At 40.0% G+C, this 19,222-nt stretch overlaps 1 protein-coding gene across 3 annotated transcripts in view; it reads right to left on the bottom strand.

The window, feature by feature from the left end:
* RALA (RAS like proto-oncogene A) overlaps positions 1 to 17,616 on the bottom strand; it is a 30,408-nt gene extending 12,792 nt beyond the window's left edge. Inside the window, exon 1 of one of the 3 annotated variants that reach the window (XM_030969466.1) lies at positions 17,520 to 17,616. The gene's annotated coding sequence lies outside the window, so the exon portion shown is untranslated. Of the gene's footprint in view, positions 1 to 975; positions 5,171 to 16,767; positions 16,878 to 17,519 lie in introns of those variants that run through there. The other 2 variants (XM_030969473.1, XM_030969477.1) reach the window with 2 other exon arrangements.
* Between the last annotated feature and the right edge of the window lie 1,606 nt (positions 17,617 to 19,222).

Raw genomic sequence — 19,222 nt, 5'->3', positions numbered from 1 at the left:
ATCTGCCTACCAAGCTAAATCCAAACTATGTGCAAAACTCTTGAGATCCCATCAGCACAGCTACCCATTCTACTGTCAAAGAATTCTGAAAATGCAACTGAAAAGTAAGTCAAATTATTTTCCCTGGAAGGATTATCTAAGCAAAATAAGCATAAGTAAGGTGCTATACTCAGTACAGAGATATAGCAGAGAAATACAACTAATATCATGCTACAAGTTCTTTTTAAAAGGAGATGGAAAACAGCAAAAATTTCTGTTTTGGCTTTAAAAGAACCATTTCTTTCTTTTTACTCAAGAGGGAGTACAAGAACACGAAAATAGTTCCAAGTCACGTTTTCAACCTACTACATTGTTTTTCTTTGTGCACTTTTCTCTTAAAAGGAAAAACACATCCTGAAAATCATGCTTCTTAGTATGTATGTCAGACAAGTAAGAAAGAAAATTAATCTGAATTCCACTATCAACTAACAACAACTCAGTTTGTAAATGTTAGATTACAATATCCACCTGGATGTGACCTACTCTAAGCTTACTAAGCATGAAAATAGACGATTCTTCTGTAAGTACTCCAATACTGGAACAAGTCCAAATGAACCCAGCAGGACCTCACTCAGGTGAGTTTGGGCTAACAATACTACAGTTTGAAAAAGATTTAAATGCACAGTGGCAATATTTCACTGTAATATTTGTTGTAAATTAATCTCCAGTCTTTAAGTAGATTGAGCAATGTGAAATTCCATATTTTACTTCAACTTACAATTTAACAAGTAGTGTCCCAGAGAGTACAAGTTGCCACTTTTTGTACTCTCTGCAGCAGCTGACCCACAAAAAACCCCAAACATTTCCATTTCCAATTTGATCCTGACAAATAATTGTCAGTAAACAACATTCCCTTAAGATACTGAAAATAGGAAAACTTCACACTACCACAGACTTGAAATCTTCAAGATAAGCTTGTCATAAACACTATGCCACCTTTTGGAGTAGGAGACTGGCTCAGGGATGTCAGTTTACTCCCAAGTTCTTCACAAGCCAATAACGATATAATGCTGGCAAAAACTTCCGTGTTGTCTGCTGAGTAGTAGACAACGCAGAAAGAGAGAGAAATAAGTTACAAACAATGCAAGTACATTACAATACTGTGCAAATAACACTTAACCCGAAGAGACAGCTTCAGAGCAAATATTGTGCCTGAGAGAAGAAAGACCTTGAAAGTGATAAGTTCTAAGCTATTGGCACAATTCTACCTGTTTCAGTGTGCTTTGAAAAACAAAGAAGAACCTAGATTCCAATTTTAACAGTAAAGCACCTGAGATGAAGTTTTATGTAAAGTCTTTCTGCCCGTAATTTATGTAGCCTAACTTATTTTCATAAGAAGTATTAATTTGGGTCATATCTAGTTATTGAACTGTCCTACTTTATAATTATGATAAAAGAGAGAGACTATGGCAAGAACCCTGCTGTATGATGCTCGAAAAAGCATACTTCCTTAATAAGCATACCATGGCATTGCTTAATTTTGCTTAATAAGTGCAAAATTACTTGCAGGTCAGAAGATAAACACAGGATTATCCTACAGTCAAACCCTACGTCACCTACAGAAGAAAGATGTTCACAAAGAGCCAAGAACTGTGTTGTCAGCAGCTATATAATCCATTTATACAAGTCAGTTTTTTACCACACCCATTGGAAATCCCAGCACATCAATTCAGATAGTAACATATACAAAAGTTTATTCTTAAACAGTTCTTTATGTGGTTCAATAAGTTGGAATGGAAGCAAAAGCTTAACTGGCTCAGCAATGTACTGTAGTGTCTTCATTCAGAAGGGCCAGAAATTGTCTAAGCCCCAGGCTATGGATCAGTCCTCACCTCTGCTGCAGATAAACTCCTAGGAAGCTGCCCTTTTCCAACATATTTGAGCAGATAAAAGACACAAACAAATGAATCTCTGACTGCTCAAAGTAAGCAGTTCTCAAAGCTCCTACAGCTGTTTTATTGCCTGCTTGCAGATAAACACACCCATGATTCTGTGCTCCATTTAATGGCAGTCTTCCAATTGGAGCTAGGATTTTTTTTTTGAGTCAGGCTAGCAACCAATTCAATTAACTAAGAACTGCAGGGGTAGGAATTATAATTCATGCTAGCATCAGTGATATTGGATAAGACAGTGTCTTGTCCAACAGTCTAGAAATCTGATCAAAGGAAAGAAGAGTAGGTAGCAAAAGAACTTTTAAAGTTATTTTTACATTGTTAAGATCATCAAGGAACTTCCACCTAGAGTTGTAAAGCTGTTGCTTGTCTTGAGTGATTGGCTTCTACCTGTATCAATACTTCTCGGAAACTTTTATACATTACAGCCAGCACCGGTCCTCTGCACAAAAATTACAATGTTACCTTTAGTCCCCCATGGATTTAAACACAACATGCAGCTCCATCCACTAGAGGAGAAAGCTGGATAGTGTAACACAACTTAGACACAGTATCATCTTAACTTCTGCAAAAAGTCTTCAAACACAGAATGGTTACCTCCAGCTACAGAAGAGTAAGAGAGATAATCAGGTGCCAGCTCAAACAGCAGTTTTGATCTCCAGGGACAATATTTTCAGGGCAAAATTTTTGCAAATACAAATTAGGAAAGAAAAAAAAAACCAAAAAGCAGGAATCCTTGGTCTCTGTTAGTCTTTATTTTGTCCTCCTATTTACAATTTCAGCCAAATAAATGGAGACAAAAATATACTTATGTGCAAAAACACCTTATGGATTTTATCCCTCACTCAACTGAGATGACTCTTCTTAAGCTGTCCTATTCTTCAGTTGGCTTTTTCTTACAGAATAACTTGCTCCAAACCAATCAAAGCATGTTTCCTTACATACCCATTCCATTTGTCCTTTACATCCCTCCCCAGTACAATAATCCCAAGGTTCATACACTAAAGGAGAGCAAAAAATTGGCCAACAGAACAGCTGCATACCGTCCAAAAAGGGCAATAGACACCCAATTTATATTGCTTTCTTTCCTTCACTGTGCATCACACTGTGGATTACAGGGTACGGAATTCCCCATATTTAGCCAGCACCAAATACTGGAGAAATTTATAGAAACAATCATATCCAAGATATCTACATCTCTGTCAAAAGGTACCCAAAACTAGCCAAGAGGCCAAAAAGTAACAAAGAACAGAGCATATGATCAGTCTCATTGTCTTAGACAAGTTGACCAAAAGAAGTCAAGAAGCTATTCCATTCATTTTAATTCCTCGGAATCCTGTAAATGCAATGTAAATGAGAACGGACCAGGAAAAAAAAAAGCATTACACCAAAGTCACATCATTACAGGCACAAGTTCAGCTGGCATCTTTTTCACTACTATGCATAAAGCTGAGTGCAGGCCTTGTGAATATGCAGTTGTCCTTAACAGGCGGACTTTGATTTGCTGCAGACATTTGTTTGAAGGGGTCTAGTTAAACATAGCTTGTATTTACAGATAGCTGGTACAGTTAGCATAGTTGGTTCTAGTTAATAAGTAGAGATAGTCGTGCCTTTCATCAATTGCAAAACAATTTTTTATTGTCAATTTTATAGCCTACATAAAACTAATACATCAAAACTAAATCCTAGTTAATTTCCTTTCTTTAAGAGAAGATTACATAAAGATTTGAAAGTCTGTCATATTAACCTCATTACCCACTCACTTTCAAGATGAGTAGTTTTCTTCCCTGAAGACTGCTTTATATAACAAGCATCAATTACAACTGCTAGCTGATACATTATTGCACCCGCCTTTACTCTGTTTAACGGAGCTAGAACTTGATATATTTGAAGGAACAGGAATAATTTAACTGCAGTATGTGAGCTGCCTGCACAATATTAAGAACTACTTAATATGCTTTGACCAAAATATTTCCAGAGAGGCAAAAATTATCAATTACTTATTGAATAATTAAAGAAAATTTTACAGGGGAAACTCATATTGCTCTAAACGAATAACTTTTTTTACTTGAAGAAATTAATGCCTGCACAACTCTGCACTTTACACTTAGTATATATCACCTCTAGAAACACAATCCACAACTTATTTCACACTGAAGTGAAAATCTATGGTAATTATTTTTTAAAGTGAGTTTAAAAATTCTCCAAAGTTTTGTAATTTCCCGAAGTGTATCAAAACTCTGTTGCCTTATGTGACCTACAAAATCCAAATTCAATTTTCTAAGAAAAAGCACAGGAACAAGAATTTTGAAAAGTGGCAACATATTTCACATCCAAGGACCATGAAGCAATATATCTGTTGTGAAAATATCATATCACAAATTCAACCAGTTACTTAATTGTTTATTGAGTCCCATAGTTCCAGTTTGGTTAATAAGAGCAAAAGTATACTTGAGAATGCATTGTTTGAAAATAGCACTAGCATACTAAGTGCCAAATATCTCGAAGACTCCTCACAAATGATTCCAATATTTCTGCAACAAAAGCATTCCTGGAATAGGAGGGAAGCAACTCCAGGCAAGCAGAATCTAACCCTCCCAGCATCTGGTTCCAATTACAACATTCAAACCAGATCAGGAGAAACACCCCATGGCCCAGAGATTGATAGGATATGTGAGGACAGAGATGGAACACAATACCAGCTGGTTTAAGAACTAGAGAATAAGGAAGTTTTAAAAGTTAGATCACCATTATTGCTGTGTCATCAAGTCTAATGGTGTTTTATTACAGTTTCAATGCACAATATCCAAACTCCAGCAGGAAGTAACATCAGTATTTTATTCAGGTAAAACAAGTATTTAAAATGTTAAATAACCACTACAAACTTTAAGTAGTAGACAAGAAAGAGAAGAAGGAATCCAAATGTTCAAACCTATCTTAGTAATGAGTAATCTCATTAGATAACAAAACAGGCCTCCTGAAACTCAGCCTCATAACAAGTTAGAAACTTTCACAGCAAGTATTTCCCTATGTCCTGAAAATAATCCTTTGATATAAACATGTTGAACTAGGAATTAAAATTTGAAGCTTCCCATGAGTTTAACAAGCAACTAAATCGCATTCAAGGTTTCGTAAGAATCCTTCTTTCCAAAGCTTTCTAGGGCACACCTTAGCAGGTGCTTATGCCTCCCACACCCACAGAACATATTTACTATGGTGACTGACTACACATATACTAACGAAAGTAAAGGGCAGAAGACTGACTTCAGTTTTATCTCTCAGCAGAAGCAAATTTCCTCAGGCAAAAGGCCCAAATTTCCCAGCTCCTTGAGACAAGTACTTCAAATCATAACAATACCCAGGCACTTACACTGGAAAAGTCAACGAGTGAGCTCTTCACCCAGTAACAGAGGCCCATCCATCCCATAAATTACATTGTGTTGTTATAAAGAATACTAGTTCCCACATGCCCACAGCTTTAGACTCCTAAGACATCATCAGAAGAATTGCAATTTCTCCAACAAGAAGTCACTAAAACACAAGAAACAAGTTCACAGACTTGCAAGAGGCTCCCAGAGGCTCCACAGGGCCTTAGTGCCAACTTCTGGGCATGGCCATGAACTAGACTGCACTTTCTGAAGTGAGAACAGATATGTATTTCCTATGCTTTAAGCAATCATTTCAGCATTTTCTTACTAAAAGGCCTCTTCAGCTTCCTGCAAGATGAGTTCTTGCATAAAGAAAAAAGAAATAAAATTTTTTCTTGCATAAAAATAAAGAAATTTCTTGAAACCCACATGGAGCAGCACATGAAAACCCTGACAAACTGAACAACAGAAACAGTCTAGAACAAAATAAAAGTCTTAAGATTTCAAACCCTGTAGTGTACTGAAAAGAAAACAAAGCAGCTACATCACTGTCCACATGAACAGCTGACAAAACATACAGCCCTTGAGCCCAAGTGTGTCTATCTGCAACGCTGATCTAAACTGAACCGGCAACACTCTGTCTGATATTCCCATGTCTTTTCTCCCAATAGCACTGGTGCAACTATTAGGTGAAAAAGCACTTAAGAAATTGCTCTAGACAAAAACTATACTGTTTTTTGAACAGATACGTTACCTAAACAAGTCTTCTGGTACCAAAGACAGCCCAGAACAACACATAGCTGAGCACAGGGAGAGCAAAACTACAGCACTTCCAGCCTATAAACATTGTGGCAAAACAATGCAAGTGTTCTAGGGCTCCTCAACCATAACCCAGCACCTGTTGAAGACTTCTCACTTTTTTCAAGTTATGTGATGGCTATTACAAAACACTGGGAAGAATTCTAGGTACTTGCAATGGTTTATCTGTGTCACCATTGAATCGGGAATAGATGACAGCGACTCAGATCAGAAAGCTCAGAGGCTAGAAGCCCTGCATTTATTCAGACCTCTTCTTTCATACGCTGGTTTGCTACAGGTGGACCTGATTGGTCATTTAATCAACACATTTCACATGATTGGCTAATTAAGAAGACACCGTCTTTATGAGAAAAACGACTTGTTAAAAACACTACCTGCAGATTGTTTATCATTTGATTATAATTTTTTCTCTCCAGCTCCCTAAAGCTTCCCAGACCAATTAATGGGAAAGCTTATCTAGCTTTCTCCTTCTCTGACCAGACTGTCATATCCACATACCTGGACTGATCCAAAGATGAGTGGGAAGAGCAGCAAACTCAAGCCCACCACCAAAGTTAACACAAGGTTAAAGGTGCTTTCATAGTTCAACAGACTAAAGTTACACTGTGAAATAATTTTGATAATATACACATTTACATAAGAGTCTAGAATACTGTTCCTGCTTCTACAAGTTCAGTACGCGGCTGGTGCCTTCTCTCAGTCTATTATAATCATTGAGAGCACTTAGCTTTCTGAGTGCTGAAGTGCTTTAACCCAAAGGGTAAGGGTCATGTCTTCCTTCATATTAAATTTGTAAACATGAAGATCTGTAATCTAGCATATTAACAGAAGGCATGTGTTTTGTATTGATTTAAGACTATACACCATGAGGAGAGAATTAACAGCCACAGCAGACACAGTAGAATAATGAACAATTACAACTACAGGCCACTAGCCTGTCAAAGCTATCCACAGACTTTTTTGGATTCAGAGGGAAGGCAGACAAACAGGTACTAAGGTACTACAGCTGATTTTTTACCATGAAAGGCTGAAACAGATGAGGGGGACATCTGTGGAAGAGCCTCCCACATCAGTTATCCATAATCAAAAGTCAAGTTACATTCATGGGAGAAGCATTTGATATAGAACAAAGACACTCTTCCCAACCCCCATTCCCTCCAAAATGTAAAGAGTCAACATACAGCCTACAAGGATGAATTTTAGTAATGGAGAATCAACAGCTCAGGTTCTTAACTAGTGCTGCTCCAATAAGAACTCAGTGAAACATTTCAAGGACACATTTAAGTTAGTGTCACCTAAGATATACAAGATACAGCCATTTTTATCCTATGTTTCAAGCAAAAAAAAGCCCATCTGGAAGCTAACTTTTGATTAATGATAAGCTAGGCTTCACTGACACTTGTACAGGGCTGCTGCTTCCAGCTGTTCTAGAAAGCAACAAGAATGGAGTTCCCTTGAAGGCACTACGCCAGAGCTTGCAGCATGAGCTTCAGCAGTGCACTTCTAAAAGCTGTTCAAGAGCACTGCATTCAAAACTTGTCCACAGCATATTCAGTATCAAAAATTCAGGGGTTTATGGTCAATCATATTTCAAAAGCAATTTCAATCACATTAGTGCGTCCTTTTTGCCCCTGTACATTTACACTTTGATAGAGACTATAGAAATTTTAGGAAGATTTAAATGTAAACATGTTGACTTGGCTTGATGAAGTAAATTCTTTGAGAAATGTCTGAAGGTAGCTTCCCAAGACATTCTTGAAAAAATACAGGTTTTCCTCTAACCCAAGTATCTTTTTAACTGTTAAAAACCCTAGTCTTCCTTTAGAAGTTCAGAATGTCAGATGTGCATTTTCTAGGAACAGCACATATTTGCATGGTCATTTTTACAGCCAGAAAGAATGACAATCAAGATCCATATTGACTCAACGTAAAACTGCACCCAGACAGTTTCACTGCTCTACAGGCAGGAAAGCTAACTTTTGACAGAGAAATCTAGAAACAAAAGGTATCTGCAAAGCAGAATAGTCATTAGGCTCATGGCAGACTGCACCTAACAATCTTATGGAATCTATAGAAGGGATGCAGACAGCACCCCTTCTATAGGTTAAGACTTGATCTGGTAGAAGCAGTCTTGTTGTTTTGCAGGTTTCTCTTGTCACACCAAGACAAGTTCTGATGCTGATAGCTCAGGGAATTTATCCTGCTCAAACAACTACTTTTCCCTGTTAGCCAGTCATAACAGTACCATGGTGAAAACTCACATGAACACCCTTAAATTCTTTCAAGTATTAGTACAGACAGAACAAACACAGGAGCCTTGTTTGAGTAACACTCCTATGAAATTTTTGACAAAGAAAAGGTCTAAGCTTTCAAATAAAGCATTTTCAAGGCAGGCACTGCCTTCTTCCATAAGCCAGTGCCTAGGTGAATGAAGTTTCAGCAAAAACTGAGCAGGAATACTGCAATACATTATCCTTCACATCTCAGGCTAATAAAACAGCTTCTAACAATGAAGGATGCAGGAAATGAGTGCTGCAGCAGGTACAAGCACGTTTACATCAAAGGTCACAGCACAAATGGTATAAGCGCATAGGACTGAAGGCAGGGCATTAACGAGAGACACCAAGAAGCAGGTACTACCAAGTTCTCCGTCTCCTCTTCACAAATACAGGCAAGCATTCTCTCTCCCGCAGGCAGACTGCACCAATACACCAGCCAAATGGAACCTAATGAAATATGAGCATGTTGGATTTTGCAGTTCAGAATTTTCCTTTTATTCCTCTAAGGAGCCATGCAGCTGCAGCAAATTTCTTTAGTGAAATCTGACTTAGCAAAATAACTTACTTCATTCATTTTATGACTTTGCCATCTGTTTTACCACCTAATTAGAAATGCACAAGTTGTTTGGTTTTTTTTTGGTAGTATTATTGCAAGAGCATTACTTTTGCAGCCGTATTTTGTTCCAGTTATGTCTCCTGTTTATATCCTATGCAGTACAAATTTCTCTCCTAAAATCATAATTTTTCTGTTTTATTCAGAGAAAAATGATTTCATAGGCACGACTCACTGAATGAGACTGGTTTGCAAATACACAAAAACCTTTTGAATAGGTGATTCAAGAACACAAGTGGTTATAGATCTGATATTGCACAGTAATACAACACACATAAAACTGAAACACTGTTAGGTGAATCTCTCCCCATTTTTAGATGCTATTAATCCTAAAATTGTTAGATATATGATTTGACAAATTGATAGAGTTAATCTAATAGACCCAAAGGACCCAGTTGGGCAATGAATTGTCTTTTAGTTCAATATATGCTTGCCAATCACGATACACGATAGACTTTCACGGCAATTTCACATACTATGGGCACTGAATTTGCAATGGCTAGAAACAGAGGGCATTCAGTTCATTAAAATAATATGAAATTATTAATATTCAATACAATTTAACAATTTTCACATCAAGTGCCAGTGCAAGGTGGTTTTCATAATTTCCTGCTTAAAATACTGAACATGCTTTTCTTGCAGTACCACAGAAGGGATTTTCAAACTGAATGTTCAGAAACTTAAAAACTGCTTTTTGCTCCTGTTTCAATTCTTACAGCTCTTACAATGCACAAAGTAACTTGGAACTGTTAAATGACTTTACAAGAATGTAAGTGTGTAAGTTCCAAGTTTTAACAGAACAGGCTATCTAAAAGAAGTTCTTTCCAAAGCAACGTATGTTAAAATCATAGATCAATTTCATAACACAGGAGCAAGCATAACATTAATTTCTGACTATTTGGGGAACCAAGCGAAGCAGCTATCAAAAACTTCTGATAAACAACCTAAAAATTAGTTTTTTAATCATCCTCCAAAGGCAAAGACTCTCAGAAAAGGCACCATTAAGGTGGATGGGTCTCAAGTGAGTCTCTCAAGTGACCTAACATGGAATGCAAAAACTAAAGCCATTCCAGCAGTGGTCAAACTCAGTTTATTTTAAAGGCCAGTCTCTCCACAGAAAAACTACTATAGAAGTCTGTCTACAGTAAAATCCAGTATCTTTATCAACATTTAACTAATTTAATTCTAATTTAACACATGTTGCAATGTTAAACAGTACCAAGTGTGAACTGCTTTCCTTTTTGTACACACAGCCTTTCAAATTCTTGTGAGAAGTATGTGATCTAATACCTTTTCAATGTTGTATGGTTTTCTCTGGCCTAAGAAACCTTCACTACCTCTGACTTATGAAAACATCTTCTTTTCAGCTGGTCACTTGCAAGCTTTCAATTCAGTGGCAGTACTTGTATGAGCATCAGTTCACCACAGAGTCAGAAGCTAATTTTACTGCTTTTCTCCTTGAGGGGTTTATTTCTTTTACCTTATGCAGTCAGAGTCCTGCATAAAGTCTGGAAAACTTAGCATTATTAAAACCCATTCCTGTTGTTCATAGATGATAGTATGACTTCTCTTAGTTTGTAGTAAAACTGGAATTACGTTCCAGTTTTAATATCTCCTTCAAACCCCTGACCATCTATGACATTCTGACTGGGTTAGGTTTCAATATTTTATCATATTGTATTTCACTGTTCATACTATCTTAAAAGAAATCCTAGTACTTGGCTACAATATTGTTTCTGTTTCAGTTTTCCCTCAGAGAAACATATTTTTCCCCATACCTGTAAAAACACTCGTCTCTCCTAAAACTGTAGTAAAACTTATTAGAAAGATTACAATAACTCCACTCCTCAAATAACAGACTATTTTCCTAAAATTTTCCAAACTACTCTTAAGATCATTAGATCTTAAAGCTGCTTTTACAATGCTCTTCAAAATACTCCAATCTGAAGAAAATCACAAACTCTGCTTGTTATAAATGTTGTCTCACTTCTAACTCATACATCCTGCAGAGAATATTTTTGTTAGTTTACTTCATTCCTCTATCTGCTTTGACTGCAAGAGCTATAAAATTCAAACTTCTCAAGACAGCAAATACAACAGATACAGCTTAACTTTCACATAACTTTTATTAAAAGATGCTCTTCTACTGAAGTTCAACATGTACTAAACAAAGTTACCTAAAAAGAAACAACTTTCTCATTAAGATCCAATGAACAACATTAAAGAGGCAGGACAGTGAAGTTTCTCAAAAATCAGGACCTCCTAAGGTTTCAGAATTATTCCAAACCGAAACATTTCATATCTCACACTGGTTCTGGGGCAAAGAAGAGCCGAGAAATTCCAGTATTCTTGTGAGTGGCTACACTATACAATCTTTAAATGTAATTGTCACTCTAAGCCCATCAGTAAACTAGTAACTACATGGCCAAAATTAGTGATCCAGAGGGAGACAGTTGCATGGGTATACACACACAGGCCTTCCTAAAATATTTTGTGAATCAGCTACTGACCTCTCCAACATCATCAACCTATAAATTATGACTTCCCATGCTCTCAACTCAAGAAAAACCAGTTGGCAATGCCTGCGATGGGATTTCTTAACAAAGCACAGAGGCATTTAAGATATGGAATATATATAGGTCCAAACTGAGTATTTTCCCGGAAAATCAGAAGCACAAGGATAAGAAGTTTAAATTATGACTTAAGATCCAAGTTATTATCATTATGTTTTTCTAAAAGTCCTTCATGTTACACTACACACTAAAAAAATTGAGTACTGATGAAAACCATATTAATAATTCAGATGAGCAGCCTTCTTGTTCTTCATCAGTACCTTAACTTTTCATTATTTTTCTTATCACAGTCTTCATTAAGTAGGGAAAAACAATCAAGTACTCCCATTCAATTCACATATCTCAAATTAGTGAGTTTCTTCCTACAGGGTACTCTGAGATGTTCCGGAACACCTGGAATTAATGATGAATACTATCTGTAGCTATATTTTCTTCCTTACAATACTAACCATTTAATAACATTTTAGATGGTAAACTTGCTGAACTGAAAGCAGTTTCTGATATTTAGTCTAATGCATCTGCTCTTTAAATTCTGAGTGACAACACTGGACTGTGTAGAGAAGGACTCCAGAATAGAGTGCTTTCTTTCTAGGTTAAGTTTCCCTGATTTATTATATACTTTACTTCTACTGAATATGAAGCCTGGAACCTCAAAGCCATCAGGTCTAATCAGCAGCAGACAAAAAATATGCAATCTGGACCAGTAAAGAAAGATGCTTTAATAAATCACACTCAAAGGCCCGTACTGTATCATTGACTTCAATATGTAAACTACATCAATGTAAAATAAATTTCACATTCATTTTCAAATCAGTAACAACTTAAAAAATGTTAATTTATTAAAAAATCAGAGAATTCAAGTTGTGATAAAGTGCACTAAGCTACCAGTCATGACTCTACTGACCAGTCACTGAAGCATGGCAATGAACTCTTACTTTGGACATTACAAATTTTGACCTTACAAAAATCAGTTCTCATGAGTGTGCAGCGTTATTTCTTAAAATATGAGTGTTCTGAGGATTGGAATGAAGCTTATGTGCATGTTACACTACATAGGTAAAATTAATTCAGGTGTTTAAGTGTGCAAGAACTATATGATTTAGAGGTGTCATCCCAAAATAGCTCTTTCACACAACAGTCACTTGGATTCAGTGACTGGATTCACTGATTTTGCTTACTTTGATCTCCAAAGGTAACAGGGACAGATGGTCAAAGATGAGTTGCTTTGAGTAAGGCCTTTAGGTCCATCTACTCAAACATCTCACATTGCATGACCTCACCCATCAAGTGTGGGTTTTGTGACTGACATAGCATGCCCACAGATGTTAATGTCTGGCACATTAACAATGTTTTCCTGTCTGTTTAATTTCTTCTATTTTGAGATCTGAAATAAATCCCAGAGAGCAAAGTGTTGCTGGTATTAACTACTTCCGTGTTAAAAGCCTTGTCAGGATGCTCAGCTACACCAACAGGACTACTCTGCTACATCTTGAAATGACAGACCTCCTTTACTCTACACCTCCTGATGGGCTTGAATGGGAGTACTAGTAAAGAGATGGACTGTTCCACACATAGTTGGCTTTTTACTATCTTCACAGATGTTTCATTTTTGCAAGACTTCCATGTTCACTGCAATCTATTTCATGTTGACAAAAACATTTCTGGCTGCCTGTATGTAGGTGCTACACGTGCAGCATTCTCAGACCCTCAGAAACAAGGATGAGAGTTAAAGATCAAGTCTTACAGTAGTACAGAAAGCTATTAAATTAGTGTTTCAGACCATAAAATGAAACAGGTACCAAGGCCTGAATGCATGGCTGATCCCTACTGACTACCTACTAAGCACAGGTGCAAAGCACCTTCATAAATAGCATTTTCCATAATTTGCAGAAATATTTGTTTGCTGGTACAGTATATTTACATGCCAATTTTTAATGAAACCTCTGGCCACTGCACCAGACATTTCCACACTCTTGCATCAAATGATGTAAACACACTACTATAGAGAAAAATACAATGCATTATGCATACATACAATGCATGAACTTTACAGGTAGGAATTCAATGTACATTAGAATTACTTCAACTAAGGAGCCAACATCACAAAATAAGCATCATCAATTCCACTAAAGTAACAGCTGCAGAGTTACCATGCAACCAACTCCACATCTCTTGTTTGTTCTACCTTCTTTACGTTCTTGGCTCCTCTCCGTTACAAACTGATTACAGCATAGCTTACTTTGAATTCTCTGTAGTAACTGCCCATGTCATTTAACATCTTCAACACACCTTTCTCCATTATTACCCCTCTGTGCAAAGCCTGGACACTTCAGTGTTGCCAATCTATTGTCCCAAAGGTGCTGGAAATTTTGACAGAGACAAACTGAATCCCAAACAAAATATGACTAGTAAATACTAAGCCCCTCCTCTGGGCAAAGGCAATGAATTCTCTCACTGGTTCATTCTAAGGCAGCATTACTTAATCTATACTACATTTCTTTCCAATTTATTCCTACCTTTCAATCTCATACTGTTTTTTCTATGGGAACTACAGAATTTTTTTTTCTGCTGTAAAGAGTCCCTAAAGCTCTAACTTATAAGCGTAACCTGATGATTATGGTTTGCACAACTACCAAAGGGATTCAAGAAGCAGCTGTAACCACTGATAAATCCTTGGGCTTTAGGTGCTGAGTCTGACTCACAATACTTAAGAAAACAGGACGAGTAGCAAAACAGGATTCAATAATCCCCTGGTCTGCAAGGTACATTTGCTATAAAGCAACTCTAAGTTATTTAAATCCACAATGACTATGACCATTTTCACATTCTGCAGACAGTAAGCCTTAAAAATAAAATCAGCTCTCAGGATAGTTATAAAAAGTTAAGTACTGCAACAGAATAATAAAATGTAACAGTTTCTTCCCTACTTAGCAAGTTATAAAACGCAAAATATTTTGCAGAACATTTAGTGGACATACATAATACCAACTGTTCTATTTACTTGGTTCCTCACATAAATTCTTCCTAAGGTAGAAAGGAAGCTTAGCACAGTTGTCCTGTAATCATGTGTTTGAGGCAGGCAGCCTACAATATGTTCACAAGAATGCTGTCACTAGCCTACCAAACTATTTGTTCACATAAAACAGATTTCAATTTAGATGCAAAGTAATTTCCATAGCTTGGAGCCATTAAAAGTTTAGTGGAAGCTGGCTATAAGCACTTTCAAGGGGGTGGGGTGTTCCCTGTCTAGAAGACATCAGCCACTGATTCCCAAGACTACTACATCCTACACTACTTGCTAGGACGGCAAAGCAACCAAATCTAATCACAAAATTAAAAGATTTTTCTCATATAATTATTTCTTCTTCAGTTGTAAAACTGCAGCAAAAAAAATGCTGTTGTTGGCTGAAATGAAGTGCCTAAACAACTTTTCACATAAGAAGACACTGTATCTACAGTATCCTTTGATAGCGGAGACTACCATATATCAGTTTCTAAGATAGCAGCATCTTTTGCTTCCAAAATCTTCCAAATCAGATACACTTGAAATTTAACAGGAGCAAAACCACTTCTTAGATGGAACACCTTTGTTTCAGGATAATCCCTCAGAAAAAGTAGATACAAGGATGTCAGTGCATGACTTAGTAACTGAGGTTAAGAACACAACTGTTCTTATGGGAACTAGAAGTCAGTCTGAATACAGAACACATATGGACCACTGCAAGGTCTGCAACTACACTTATTTAACAGTCTTTTGCTCCTCCTTGGTCACCTTTATCCAGCACTGCCTTATCCTCACAGCCACATCTCTCCCTGCCCCACTTCCCCAAGCCCATCCCTTCCCCTCACTAGCCTACTATTTCTATGGGTTATTTATCTAAGAGTACGCGACCACAGGTGACAGCGTTTACAACTAATGCACAGCTAGGACACATTCCAGTTTTCACTTTCATGGCTAAAGATTCCTTAAGGTCCAAAAAAAAAAGACAACATTATTACAACAATCTCAAAGAACACTCAACTCAAAATACTTCACCTTAGGATGTCTGTAATCTTTCCCTCACTCAAATTCAAAAGAGCACTAAGAAGGAAAGACAGAGATCAAGGAATTTGCAATAGTGGAGTAGTACACTCACTGTCCAGCAACACAACTTATTTAACCTCACAGCTGACCTCTCATGCAGTGGACTGAAGGCTTGTTTTGATATTTTTGTGCAACACTATGTCATATTCTTCTATTTCTACAGAAAAGAATAAAGGGTAAACATGACTAGCACTATCAATTTCTCAAATTTCCACCATTTAGAGGCTTCCACAAAAAACGTTTGACAAACTGTCATGCAAGCACAGAATGAAGGATTTAAATCTACATCAGAGACTGACATATCAAACAGTTGTTCTTCACTCCATTAAGAATGCTCACAGTTTCCCAGGACTTAAATGTTGAGGTACATGCTATTAGATTAATAAATCAGCCAAAAAGAAGTGGATTTTTAATTAAAAATCCAGGTATAATCACTACTAATTACCCTGAAAACTAACAGAAGAGCAGGATCTTCTCCCAGCGCAGCCCCTCTCTCAGGAGCTCCTCTCTTTTCAGTTTAACTTTCAGTGGAAAAGACAAAGAACAACTGATAGGTTATGGAGAGATCTGAACATAAAACTGTATGTGAATTGAAATGCCAGCAGAGGAACATATTGCTTAGACTTATAGAAGTGTAATGTTTTGCAGTGCAGAATGCAAGTCTCTTTCCAATAAGAACTGGAAATGCAAGCATGAAACAAAATATCAGGGTCATTTTGAGTCTGAAATAAAAACATTTTGGCAGTCTTCTTGCCAGGACGGTTTGGGGATGCTACAAAACAAACACACAGATCACTTTTCGGGTGGGTCTTGGGATACCTATGGCCCACTTAACATTTTCATAAGACTCAATTAAGGAGAAGGAGCTGAAGCTATTAACTTCCATTTCAAAAAAACCCAAAAGCAAACACCAAATCGCATACCTAACCAAAGAGGTGAGCATCGAAAGACTCTTTCATTTGGGGAACTTAATAGCATACTTCGTACTTCTCCCTTGTGTTACAAGCAAACACAAGATCTAGTAATCAGTGACTACAGAAAAGCCCAGCACATGAAAGCGGGCAGCTATTAAATGTTACAGAAGCCCGGTTCTTACTCACCCTAGGAACCGCAGCGCCCACACAGACGCACAGGGTCTCCAGCACCCGGCCGGGGCAGGAATCGCCGCCGCAGCCGCCGCCCGGTCCCGCCGGGCGAGCGCTCCGACCCCCTTCCCCGCCGGCCCCGGGGCGCGGCCCCTTTGTTCGGGGTGCGGCCACGGCCGCGTCCCGCCCTCCGCAGGTACGGGCGGCACCCCGCAGCCCCGGGAAGCCGCACCCGCCCCCGTCGCAACAGGCGGCCGGACCCCGCCGCGGCCCCACCGCCCCCTCCCCGCTGTTCCCGCGCCCGGGCGGGCTGCGGCCGGAGGTCGCCAAGGTCGACGCCCGTAACCTTCAGGGAGCGGCCACCAGGCCCCTGCAGGAGGTTCGGGGCGCCGCCCGCCCGTCCCCACACCCCGGGGTGGGGCCGCCAGGCGCACACCGCCAGCCGGGGACGGCGAGGCAGCAGCCGCACCCCGACGCTAATTCCCGGGCGGCGCAGAGCGGCGGGCTCGGAGCCGCCGGAAGCCCCCGCCCGCACGGCAGCTTCCCCCACACCGGAGAGCTCCCCCGACGCGGGCGGAGCCGGGTCCTTGCGTTCCTCTCGGCCCCAGCCCCGGCGGCCGCGGTGGCGGCAGCTTCACCCTGGCCTGGTCTGATCTGATCTGATCTGATCTGATCTGGTCTGGTCCGGTCCGGTCCGGTCCGGTCCGGTCCGGTCCGGTCCGGTCCGGCCCGGCCCGGCCCGGCCCGGCCGCGCGCCCCCATCTCACCTGCGGCGGTGGTGCCGGCGACGCGCGCACCGCTGCCCGCCCGAGGAGCGCGCGGGGAGGGGCGGAGCGCGCGAGGTGAGGCCCTGGCGCCGCCTCCGCGCGCACGGCCGGCGGCGCGCGCGCGGCCCTGGGCGGAGGGCGGGGGCGGGCCCGGCCGGGGCGGGGCAGGGCGGGGCGGAGAGCGCCGCCGCAGGGGCCGCAGCGTCGCCACCTGGTGCGGCCCCGCTGCCCCGCCCCCGCGGGCGGAGCGAGCTGTCAGGCGCCGAGGTGCGCAGGCGCAGTGGCGGCCAGGGCGGGGCGGAGCGGAGCGGGGCGGGGTGGGGCGGCACGGCCAGGCCCGGTTCCCGGAAGGGGGCGGCTGCTTCCGTCTGAGGCGCGTGCGGGGCCGGGCCAGGCGGGGCGCGGCGGGGGCGGGTAACGGGCGGGCCGGCGCCGGCGCCTTCCCCGGGCGGGTCATTCCGGTGCGGAGTCGTGTCCCGCTTGTCCCGCCGCACCGTAACTCCAAGCCTCAAATGGCGGAGCTGCTTTCCTTTCCTGTATCTGCTCCTTTGTTTCAGCCGAAACTCTTAAGGGCGATAGTGAGAAAACATTGTAGCTCGATGTCTGTCCCTCCTTCTTCCCAGCTAATCCCCTATCTGGAGAATAGAGGAGGCGTGTCCTGCCATGGTAAGGAGATAAATTCCCGACATCTGTCGCTAGGTTTATAAACACAATTATTTTTAGTGGAGCTTTCCTCAGGGCACAAGTGTAAGTTGAGAAAGCATTTAATATACTGAGTTTAAGGAAAACGATCACTGGCAGAAGGGAACATGAAGCAGTGAACCTATTAAGAGTTTTTCTTTTATATAGTAATGGACCACTCCATGCGTGGAGGATTTTATAGGTGCCAGACAGAACAGGATGATAGGAGCATTTCCATGTTAATTACAATCATTCAAATAATAATAACAAGAGTGCCTTAATAACTGTATCTTTTACTGCAAAATTGTGGACATCAAGAGGAGCTTTGTGCAAACACAACATGATTTAAACTCATTGTGTAAGTGATGTAATGAAACCTAAGCATAATATGCTTATATCAAAACTGACTGCTCAGTGTATGTCTTTGTTTGTCACACTATAACCATTCACAGACAATACAAATTGTTTTGAAGCATCCCCTCCTCCACTTAATTGTTTGGCTGAAGGTAGTTTCCAAGTCTGGAAATTCCCGATTTTATCACCTCAGATGAAAATTTTGACCTTAGTGTTCACCTCATGGAGCCATTGCACTTTACTTGCAAAGCAGGTGCACTTTAAAATCTTCATTGTTCTCTGTGCTCTGTTTTCTGAAATCTTTGACATCTTGACATTTTGACATAATTTAGCCAGTGTTTAGTCCACATTCCTCTAGAATTTCATTTTGTTGGTCTCACATTTCAGCATAAGCTAATTTTTGCAAATTCCTGAGAGTTTGAGAAACTGATAGCAATCCAGATGCAATTAATTCTGATTAAAATATCAAAATACGTCCATTTACACAAAGAAATATTGGATTCTGTTAAATGGAGAGGGCATGGAAAAAAGGAGGAGAGGAGAGGAAAGGAAAGCTAGTAACACTGAGTCAACCAAATGTCCAAAATAGAACATTTTTGATATTTCATGAAAGGGAAAAGTTTTAATGGTATCTATGATTAGACTTTTCATGAGACCACAAAAAGGTT

The sequence above is a fragment of the Camarhynchus parvulus genome, chromosome 2, assembly GCF_901933205.1.
Source record: "Camarhynchus parvulus chromosome 2, STF_HiC, whole genome shotgun sequence".
NCBI lineage: Eukaryota > Metazoa > Chordata > Aves > Passeriformes > Thraupidae > Camarhynchus > Camarhynchus parvulus.
This window is presented reverse-complemented; position numbering and strand designations above follow the sequence as displayed.